This window comes from Glandiceps talaboti, chromosome 6 (assembly GCF_964340395.1).
Source record: "Glandiceps talaboti chromosome 6, keGlaTala1.1, whole genome shotgun sequence".
Taxonomy (NCBI): domain Eukaryota; kingdom Metazoa; phylum Hemichordata; class Enteropneusta; family Spengelidae; genus Glandiceps; species Glandiceps talaboti.
Genome location: NC_135554.1, coordinates 11295514 through 11308031, shown reverse-complemented (window position 1 = coordinate 11308031; position 12518 = coordinate 11295514).

Genomic DNA, 12518 nt, shown 5'->3' with positions numbered 1-12518 from the left:
AAAATCTTGCTGTTGTGGTAGAATACACAAGTGGTCGCGGATCGATAGTGGTGCCTTGGTTATGTCGATATAATCACCCTGTAATCAACTGACAAATACCCGGACATCAAGGTACGCTGCTGCTAGCTTGTATCAACATGTTGTAATTATAGTACTATTTTGTATCTGTGTTAGCTTACCGATAGTTGGTTTTTCCACTGTGGTATAAAACATACCTGGTTTATTGACAACACCAATAAGTTTTATGATATGTGGATGACTCCCTAGTTGTCTTAAATTGTTGATTTCATGTGTAAACGTGCGACGGAACTCAATGTTATCTGATGGAATAGTAAAAACACAGAAAATACATGTAAACCAACCTAAGGTAACTTATTAATTGTAGAAAAACTATTTTTTTTTTAAATTGTAAAAGATTTGTGATGGTAAGTAACAAATATAATTTGTACACAAACTAAACCGCTTTTATTCACAAGTAAATGTAAGTAATCAAATTGTGTATTCATTGTAATGTTATAATTTATGGTGAAGCAAACCACGCATGCGCATACTTGAAGTGACGTAGTGATTTATCATGTACACACTATTTTGACCTTTATCTTTTTTTTGAAAAAAAACAAGTTTGTTTTATTATACCTTAGATTTGTTAAGTGTTAACTTACCTTTCAATACCTTTACCGCTACTTGAGTGACGTCATCGGAAACGAGGTATCCCATATAAACAGTGGAAAACTCACCAGCTCCGATCACATTGGTCAATTCAAGTTTATTTTGTTCGAACACGGTCACGCCGTCCTGTCGAAGTAATTAACAAAGGTTATCATACAATTAGATCAAAGTATAGATGTTAGAGACTCTGAATTATGTTTTATCACATTTAAAACTGATAGAGGGATTATTCCTACTAGCAACAGCTATTCTTTAAGAAGACACAGTTTTGACTTTATTCGTCCTGTATAAATTCTATTTCGCATACAGTTTTCCTTTTGATTTAAAAGAAAATTGAAGTTGTCTTCTTGTTTCATTCAAGGGACACAATGTGTTTAAAAAAATTAATGTACGCATTTTAAGCCCTAAACTAACAACAAATGAGACACCACACACACAGCAGGGTTCTGTACCTAATCTGTACCTAATGTTACACGTAGTATAATTTCAGCTGATCACCTAGTCTCAATTACTCAGACTCCCGCCGCTGGAGGCTCTGTTTACGAGCCCTCCCCAAGCGAGAGTCTGGCCGGGGAAACAAGAGTCCAACTCGTCCGCGCAGGAATTATCGATCAGAGCAGTGCATGCTGGGGAATACCTCACGTTCAAAATTGTAGGCTAAACGATTTAGGTACTTTTGTGACAAGTTATCACTTCTCAAGTGAGCGAGTAATACATCTAACTTACAACGGAGAATATCTTCATCATATTTATAGATTTGTCATTAAACACCAAACCAAATGGTAGTGAAAAAATATCATAACATATTCGGTTTTCAGATGATGTATTCAAATATATGTAAAGTAGTCCAGCCATTAAACTGAAACATTTCATGCAATGCTTGTACGTTTATAAGGTTTAAAACCCTTCAAATTTTGAAAAGTGTTTACGTATAGAGTTTGAACGTTCAAGAAGGAATCGTAAACGTAGCATGGACTTACAGGTATACAAATGGGTGCATCTTGGTCCTGTAAGAGGGCGTACTCCTTCCATCGTTTACTTCGCCGTCTCCGTACTTTCAGTACAATAATAGGTACCACTATTACCAATACTATGAAAGCTAGTAGTGTTGTAAGCACAAGTGGTGAATCTAGTGTTCGCGGCTGTTTTTGGTCTAAGAATAGAAAGAATATTAATTTTCGACATTTCAAGATAACCGAAGAGGACGTGTAGTGGGAAGGCTGATGATGGGGAGGGGGGTGAGGGGGGGTGTTAGATGGTGATACACCTCATCAAAGTTATGTTATACCGTCCTTGATAATTGGGATGAGAATGTTATACTGTCCAGTTATTTTTTCATACATTTGAAACAATACGGCAAATGGTGGTGTCGAAAGTAACAAAACAAAAACAGATATGTTCCGAATCATATCATACCACACTGCATATAATATATATAGAGAGAAGGCGAAGATATTTAAATTCTTCAGCACTTTGTTAATTACACAACAAATTATAAAATATAGCAATGCATTATTCAACACATAATTGTATATTTGGAGAAAAATATTGCAACTGAAACAGTGGAAAGAGTAGTTAATCTGACATAATATTGTCTTTTTGTATCACAAGGTAGTTACATACACATACTTATCACATAAGAATAACAAATAATACTAAAGTGTATTTATAATGTGCCTGTCCTTCGGAGAGCTCCGGGCACTAGATCTATGACCCCTGTCATAGATCTATAGTGCAGCACAACGGCCATTAACTTCCTTAACTCCCCATGGAGCATACAATCCATTGCAGCCTCTGTAAGCATATATGATTAAAGCATTCACATAGCAACCTCTATCCTACCAGTCATACTGTCATACAGCTTGGTGGACTGAGGCACAATCGTGGTTCAAATCTTGCCCAAAGACCATTGAGAAACAAACGGCAGCTACGAGGCTCGAACCTGCAGCCTGCAGATTACAAGACGGCCACTCTTACCATACGACCATCATGACTCCATGTGGTGTCTAAACATCATACACGATCATTCACACTTTGATAGTGCCCAGTATACGTACGTACACGTAACATTTATGTATATTCTGAATGACCCTTGACCTCAAACGAGTCTTTTTGAAAGTGGAATCTGTTGTTCCAAGTATACTTCAATCTTTATTATTTTGTCAAGCCGCTTACAGGTAATATTGTATATATCAAAACCTAGATATTTCATTCCATTAATATAAAACAATGTATTGTCACCAAATACAATAGACGTCAAGTAACTTGAAACAGTGTCTTACTCAACAAATATCTTAATATTCTATTGCTATATTTTACATGTATCGTATGACGTAACACATTTTTTACCAAATTTACTTTACCATTGGGTGACCAGCATCCAATTGCACTTATACTTTTTTTTTGCAAGTCAGACGGAAAAAAATGTGTCAATGTTTTAAAGTATGATTTTTGTCATGTCTGACGATGTTTTGTTTCAGCCTAACCCTAACCCTAACACTATGACTTGTATTGGATATATTTACATGGTGTATTCACTTATATGTACGTTAAAACTTAATGTGGGGTAGTATTTCATCAAGCATAACAACTGTCATTTTTATTGGACATGCATTGCTGTGTGTTGAAAATGACACAATAGTAAGTGAAGGGTCTGCGATCGCATTTAATATAGAAAAAGAAACAGTGAGCCCTAAGTACTTACCAATAATCGTTACGGTAAACGTACACAATGCCGTGTTATTGTTTTCATCTGTTACTTCATATATCACTACCGTGGTTCCTATTCCGAACAGATCACCAGATTGGTAATTTGAACTGATGTTGGTTGAGCCACTGTTATCAGTGGCATGTATGGTAGGCCAGGTTATGTTGGTAGAATCGCCCTGTGCTATTGTGGTAAGAGCACTAGGACAGTCCTGTATTACAGGGCCTTGTGTATCTGTCATCAGATAAGAAAAAATAGGAAATTTACTTAATATATATATTATATCCCTCAAAAAAAAACATTTTCTAGTGTTGGTCAATTAAACCCAACTAATTAAATTAAACGAGACAAGACGAGACGAGACGAGACGAGACGAGACCACAATCCCTCTATCATCTAATAAGGTAATGCCCTATGTCAAGACGAAAATGAGAGAGAATGAGAAACGAGGCAATTTTGTCTTGGCTAATAAACATGCTAACGGCTAGCCTGGAAATTTTACTGATGATGTGTATTAGGTGCTTAAATTTAGTTCATAAATGTATAAAATAGAAAGCGTCAATTTCGTTCATTTCTGCCTTTATAGAGACATCATAAAACAAACCTTGATCACACCTCCGTCCTGTCCATCCAGTTAAACATATACATCCCTTCTCTTGATCACAAGTGATAGCATTCATACAATTACATTGTATTTTACAGTTTCTTCCCCAGTAGTTATGCAGGCAACCTTTCACAATTCAAAAAGAAATTAAACCAAAACTTATATCAGAAATAAGATATAGTTTATTACAGTGATACAACTTTTTTATGCTAATCAATGTGCTACATTAGGTAAATTGTGAGGGGAAAAAGAGCGGTGTCCACTTGCATAAATATGGAAAACAAATCTGTTGGGTAGAGAATGTTTTGCTTGTTTACTTCATAAGCATATTAGCTTCCTGTATACGCATTGGAATGTATTGATGGTATTGTACAAATGACTTTGCCTTAGTGTTTCACTCATGTAACATGAAGCCTGTTTCTAGTGCACTGTGAAAAAATAGCAATGCTTAATCTTATCAACGTGATTAGGCAAAGGCTCGTGTCCTGTGTGTTGTGTCAGTATCGTTAGTTTAGAGTTGAAATTTGTCTACCTTTGTGTCGAAACATAATGTCCCATGAGTGAAACACCAAACCAACATCATTTCTACTGTAAGTTGTCGCACCACGATTATTTTGTAATAAATGCTGACATAATCATACCGTTCATGTGATCTTCATTGTAGATTATCTTCTCTTCCAATGAAACAAGTTAACAAGAGTCGCATCCCTCATTATTCAGTCACGTTAAAGCTAACATCTTTAAAAGTACACTGACCTACCTTGAACTGTCACGTTGATGATATTGGAAAATGCATGTATACTTGGATCACGGCTATAAACTTTACACTGGTATGAACCGCCTTCTGTAACGTTCATTACAGTTAAGGTCGATAACCTAAATTCGTAGAATAACAACATTATAAATTTTACGAAGTGTACAGTAACCGATTTGTCCGAGAATATACACGCTAGATTTCCATTTCAGATTTTAAATTGGCAAATTTCCTGTAAACGGGAAAAAAACATCACATGCAGCCATGCCCCTTTTTTTACGTTGATGCATTCCTTAGCAAATGACAATGAAACTGTGCACACAGATTAATCACACTACAAAGGATTCTTCCGTAAAAGGGGTCACTGATAAGACCTCATGATGTCATGACATATATACAAGTTACAAAATAAAATCTCTCATTTCTTTCTTGTACCTCCAAAACAAAAGGCCAGAAGTTACTAACGCCAGTAACACTTTTCATGGCCGATGCGAATATGTTATATGATTATTGATAATTACCTTTGGCTGGTGGGAAAGTCAATTGAAACTGACGGAGGGTCGTCCATCAATGGTTTTCCATTCAGTTCCCATATGAAAGGCTCCCGGTGTATATTATGAAAGTCACATTCAAACTGCATTGCTGAATGCATTGGCACAATACTTCTATCGACAGTAAGGACAACTACTGGATCAGTCGCTAAAATATGAACAGGAAATAGCAGTTATTATGTCCTGTGAAATGTTGCCTGACATCATGTAAAGTCGCCACTATGGGGAAGGTGTAGAAAGTCAGTTAGGTAGAACAATGTTTTCAGTAACTTTTGTAATTACAATTAAAATCACAAAACCTGAATCAAAACGACGTCTGGCTCAACAACAAATGTTACTAACAATGCTTCATTTTATCGTCTGGCCTCTCCCCTCCACTGTCTATGGTCTGGCTAAACAAAATCTTACTAACACTGCTACATTTTATTGTCTGGCTCAACAAAAATATTACTAACACTGCTACATTTTATCGTCTGGCATGGCTCAACAAAACTCCTTCTAACATATATTTTATCGTCTGGCTCAACAGAAACCTTGCCCGAGCAAGACGATAAAATTTGTTGAGCCAGACGATACAATATAGCAATTTTAGAAGGCTTTTTGTTGACCTAGACGATAAAATGTAACAGTGTTAGTACGATTTTTTTCTTGAGCCAGACAGTCTTGTTTCGTGATTTTAATTGTAAAACATACATATACTGATAACGCACATACAAATTGATTGATTTATTGATTTATTGATTTATTGATTTCACCAGGAAAAAACAAACATACATAACAAATAAATTAACAAAATATATAAATTAAATTAAGTCAAAGAATATTCAATCAAATACATGTACATCAGTAATTACATGGACCTGGTGGGGGTTGTAGGAATAGTTCTACAGAACTAGTCAAGCCCACAACCCTTACAGAATGAGTTAAGTCGAAAATACTGGGTAAAACTCGGGTAGCGGAAAAATAAACAAAATGTGATAAGAATAATTGTCAAAATAATGCTTTGCATGAACGAATAAATAGGATTTACAACAACAACAACAACAACAACAAAAACGGCAAGATCGACATGCATACATACATACATACATACATACATACATACATACATACATTGAAGTACCTATTACCAAGTACTTACTTACTTATTGAAGTAAGTAAGCTTTTAAGGCATGTTTGAATGAATGTCTGTGGGTTACGTTTTTTATGTAGTCTGGGAGTGAATTCCAGTGTGTTACAGCTGCATACTTGATATTGTGTTGACTATGAGATAAGCTAACTTTAGGGACAGAGAAATTATTTGAGTCGCGAAACGGGTGGGATACATGTGAGGAGGTTTTTTAAAGTAATGTGTTATATCATGGGCAAAGTGATTATTTAACAAGTCAAAGATGAAAACGCATGTGTGCAGTTTACATAGTTTATAAATGTCTAAAATACCAAGTTGTCTGAAAAGACAAATCAAACCACATATTTGTGCAAATTAGTAATCAATTAAAGAACCTGGAAATGAGGTACAAATTTGGTTTCTTAAACTATTACAACTTTTTGTGTGAATTCATTTAATTTAACTTTTTAAGTAACTACGTTGCACATTGGATATCGTCTTTGAATTCCAATGTAAACTCAGAATAACTATGTCAATCCAGTATAGGTCTGAAATAAACACTAGTACAAAGTTTTGGGGCAGGGAAGATCATTGTAAAAAATGACTAGTATATGTAAACCATAAACCACAGTTAATAAAGCTACTTACGTATATCACATTGAGGTCCACGCCATCCATCAGCACATTTACATGCACCATTCCATGTATGACACGTAGCACCATTCTGACACAAACAGTCGTACTGGCATATACCACCGTACTTGTTCATTGGACAACCTTGTAACCACACCATGGAGATAGATTACAAACGTGATTTACAATCATTGTATTACATTAATTACATGTTTTTATTCATATTTATAACTAGAGGATACTAGGTACAGCGAATACTTCCGCCGACACTAAGCATATTCGCCTCATGATACTGAGCTACCGGTACTTCATGTACTAGTCTCGCTACCAGACTTCGTAACATTCGTCTCACTAGTGGGTTTTCACCTAAGCGTAGACGAACGAAATATGCAGACGGCAAACTATTGATATGCAAATACGAACGTAAGCATGAATAGATGCCACGTATAAATCGACTAAAACCTCATTAATCTATTGACAATATTTAACGTCTTCAGCTCGAGTGGGCGAAAGAGAATATTTCCTTTGTCAAGTAACTTGCATTTCATTATCACAAGCTTTCAGATTTGTCAATACATTTCTTGCACACCTGTTTGATGAATTAAAAGAACATGGCGATTGGTTGATGGGCTTGGAATTGCAAGCTTGAGACGAGAACGTATTGATTTTGCATGATTTGAACCATCTGTTCACTTTCCTTCTGATTCTTTTTAAATATAGAATTCGTGTAATATGTTAGAATTAGTTATCAAAGTAATTCGAACACGTGCTCCAGGGAATTGTCGTGAAAAAATGGCCGGGTGCGGACGTGTTATCCGGGTTCCTGTGACACGTACCGAACGTCCGATTTTGGAAGCTATGGGTCAGTATGCTAACAATTATCAACTGATAGCAGATCATGTCCGTGCAAATTTACGCATTCTTTCCCGAGATGTGCAGGACATTTACATTATTCGTTCTGCTACTGTAGTAAGACGTAGAATAAGGGATGTTGTCCAACGTCATCAGAAAAGTAATTATTCGCACAAATAGGAAACGACCAGAATTTATGACAGGGTGGACTCGTTATGATTATTGATACCTTGATAGCCAGTTATAAAGGATGTATAGTGGGTTTCATAATGGTGCTGGTCGACAATAACACAACAACCCGATCGTCGAATACATAAGTCATGACTACATCAACGTTTGTTAAAGTTTCACAGCTTTTTGCAACACTTTTGGACTGGAGATCGGTTATTTGTTCCCGGCTCCTTCGCCTCATTGGCTTCATGCATTCACAAAACAAGTTACTTGACTGTGCAGACAGGGAAAACAATTAGAAACAAAAATATGATATCCTTATGCAAATAAAATGCGACGTATAAATCGACGAAACTCATTATCTTTTGACAATATTTAACGTCGACGAAAGTGGACGTATGCAAATTTTAGAACGAAAACAGACGAAAACACATTTTAGAACGAAAGCCGACGAAAATATATTGTTTTGCAAATACAGTGACTTATAAATCGACTTGGCCGATGAAAAGCTCATTAATCTATTGATAATATTTAACGTCGACGAAAGTGGACGTATGCAAATTTTAGAACGAAAACATTTAGAACGAAAGCCGACGAAAATCTATTGTTATACAAATACAGAGCGACATATAAATCGGCATGGCCGACGAAAAGCTCATTAATCTATTGACAATATTTAACGTCGACGAAAGTGGACGTATGCAAATTTTAGAACGAAAACATTTAGAACGAAAGCCGACGAAAATCTATTGTTATACAAATACAGAGCGACATATAAATCGGCATGGCCGACGAAAAGGTCAATAATCAATTGACATATTTGTCTCCAACGAAAGTTGATGTATGGAAATTAACATGACAAAGAGTAAGTACAAGTAATGGTACGATATGGTTGCGTAACTGTGCTGCTCGACTACGTTCTGGGGAGAATCACCAGAGTGAGCTTGTTGAATTCCAAGTACATGTATATTATACATGTACTTGGAATTCAACAAGCTCTGGTGAGCTATAACTATAACTATGTTTTACTACTTTTACTCTGGAGTTTCACCTCTGACAAATAAAGGTTGCCACAAATAAAGGTTGCCACAAAAATTGTCTTGTCAAATTCATGGAATTAAAGCAGAACATAAGTAGCACCATTACCGTTCTTCACTTCCGCTTTGAAAGCAACCAGGCTAGACAACCTACGAACGCATGTCGAATGAGGGTTAACGGTTTATTTCCGTGAATATTTCGACCTTTTAGTTTTCATGGTTCGTACTTTCTAATTATTAAGTCAGTAAAATATTAGATCTTAGAGAGAAGTCTCTAAATGCCCTTGCCAATCAACACAGTTCTACTCTTTGTCTAGATACAGTGGATACAGTATTATTATTATTATTATTATTATTATATTATTTAATTTGCATGCCAGCGTCTTCCAACGTTAGCCAATGACGATACAATGTTCTCAAGTTGAGAGAACTCCTGTTTCTAAAACCGCCAGCTACTGCTGCAGTGTCTGAGCAATACTACAATTTTTGATTGGTGGAATCTAACGATTTGCATATAGAATTACAGATGGTTTCAATGACGTTAAATATTGTCAAAAGACTAATGAGTCTGTATTGTTGTTTAGGTCGTGTTCATTCAGGTTAACGTCCGTATTTGCATATGAATATCTCATTAACGATGGGATCGTAGTTGACCGTCGGTATAAGTGCTTAGGTGAAAACCCGCTACTGTAACTCCGAGCGAACTCAATCTTCGCGGCTACGCCACTCGGACGCACTTCGTGTGTCTTACAGACGGACGTTTTTCTTGGTTCAAAATCACTTTCATCATTATCTTTGTTTTATAAAGTATCTAAATTAAACTTCAACATGTACTGTTGGTATAATTTCTTTCTCAATATTTGTGCTCCCATGGAAATACAATTGACATGATAAGTTAGGATTTTGTCATTACTACTATGCGCTTGTCAGAAAAAGTCTGCATTCCTTGAATTGGCAGAATGAGATAATAATATACCAAATGTTCTAGAGAGTGTTTCTTTACATATAATTATTATCATCCGGGTACTTACCGAGATATCTAACTCCAATTTGCCTGGCAGGGAATGGCATTTTAGTTGCGATGTTCGTAAGAATTCGAGCTTTGAACATGATATCCTTTACGGTGTCAACTGATCGAATACTTAAACATGCTATCTCAGAATCATTCCCAGATAATAGTTTCATTTCCGATACAATGCTTGGATTACCCTCGTTTACATTAGCCTTTAAAAAAACGCACCAATAAAATGAAATATTGTCAGAAACAAAGCAAACTTTAACGACAAAATCTAACAAATTTACAATATCACAAACCTATCCTTCCAGCCGCGTCTCTCCCTCCCTCCCTCCCTCCCTCCGACACTCTCACTCACTCACTCACTCACTCACTCACTCACTCACCCACTCACCCACCCACTTAGTAAACCCATTCACGCCTCACCCACCAACCCATGTCATCCACCCACTCATCATTTACCATTCACGCCTCCTCCACCAACTCATGCCATCCACCCACCCATCCTACTAAACAGAAACTTTATCACCATATACTTACCGGATAACGGCGTACACTTAACTTCTGTGAATCCGATCGTTCCTCGTTAAAATTTATAACAAACGGGTGTTCCAGGAATGCTCCATCTACTTCAAAATAGATGTCGGATAGTGACAGGGAAAACTGCGAGGCTAATTTTTCACCAACATGTATGGAAACTACCGCGTAAATCTCTGCGTTGCCTTGATTGAGAGGTAAACAAACATTCTATACGTTATCGACGATTCTACAAATCAGACGTACGCGATTAAGGTGGCACAGTCTGTGTTTATAAACTTTTTTCAACTAAAAATACTAGTATAATCACAGGGAACAGGACGAATATAAACATAAAAAACAACATGTTTACACTCAGAAATGTTTTAATTGGGAAAATAGCCCGTGACTTTAATTGTTCTAGTAATAGCACTCTACTAATTAATGCAAAGTTGATAAAGTCTGATAACACTCCTGCTAAGGTAGGAAATCGGGGGAAAAACAGTGAAAGGAAACAATAGTTATGATGGCAATATTTAAAACTTTATTAGAGAAATAGAGAAAATAATATTAAATATCCTGAAAATCGCGAGAACAAAATTAACTATTCGTCCTGTTCCCTGTGGTATAATCACCTGCAATGGAATTGTCCATGTATATACGTGCTGTCAGAATGTAAGATACAGCGTGTCGCTCCGCGCTCACCGGCTTGTGAAAGGGTTGACAGATGTGTGAGGGCGCCCCGTGGCCGTCACAGTATACTAATACCTTAATTATAGAGATTAAACCTCAACATTTTTACCTCCCGTAAGGGTACGGGAGGTATTAAAAGGGGGAATGCCTGTCTGCGTGTCTGTCTGTCTGTCTGTCTGTCTGTCTGTCTGTCTGTCTGTCTGTCTGTCTGTCTGTGAAACCATTTTCTAAAACTTGGCTGGCTCAATTGTAATGAAATTTGGGCTATATAATCTTTAGGGTAATAGCTAGACCTGATTAGGTTTTGAGCCAGATCTGTTAATGTTTAATTAGAGAAATTTGCATATTAATGAAATCAACTAATTATGCAATATCTTAAGACTGCATACTTCAATTTCAATATAATTTAGTATATTCGTTAAACATAACAACATACATTTGTCCTATAAAATTCGTTGATGTATCTTACAGCGCGTTAATGAATATTTTGCATAATTAATTATTTTTGGTAATTAGGCTATATCTTAAGAATACATACTCCAAATTCAACATAATTTAGTACATACATTAACCATAAGAAAACACATATGTCCTATCAATTTTCTTGATGCACCATACAGTGTTAATGAATAATTTGCATAATTAATGATTTTCGGTAATTAGGCTATATCTTAAGAAAACATACTTCAATTCCAATATAATTCAGTACACACGTTAACCATAACAATTGCATATGTCCTGTAAAGCTTGTTGGTGTACCTTTCAGTGTTAATGAATAACTTGCATAATTAATTATTTTTGGTAATTAGGCTATATCTTACGACTGCATGCTTCAATTTCAATATAATTCAGTACATACATTAACCATAACAAATTGTATATGTCCTATAAAGTTAGTTGATGTACCTTACAGTGTTAATGAATAATTTGCATAATTAATGATTTTCGGTAATCAGGCTATATCTTAAGACTGCAGTATCATACACTCTTACATACATTAACCTAAGAAAGCACGCTTGTCTAAAAAACAAAGCCTGTTACCATAGTTTATTTTAGTTTAATGAGTTATTTGCATGATTAGCGATTCCCTTACGGGAGGCATTCAGTTTAAATCTGGTCTTATATGTTATTAAATAGCGTCACCGGGTCATGGTTCAGTCCACAGGGGCGCGTACTATTGTTTAGAGTGCCGTTTTCGTAAGGAAAAA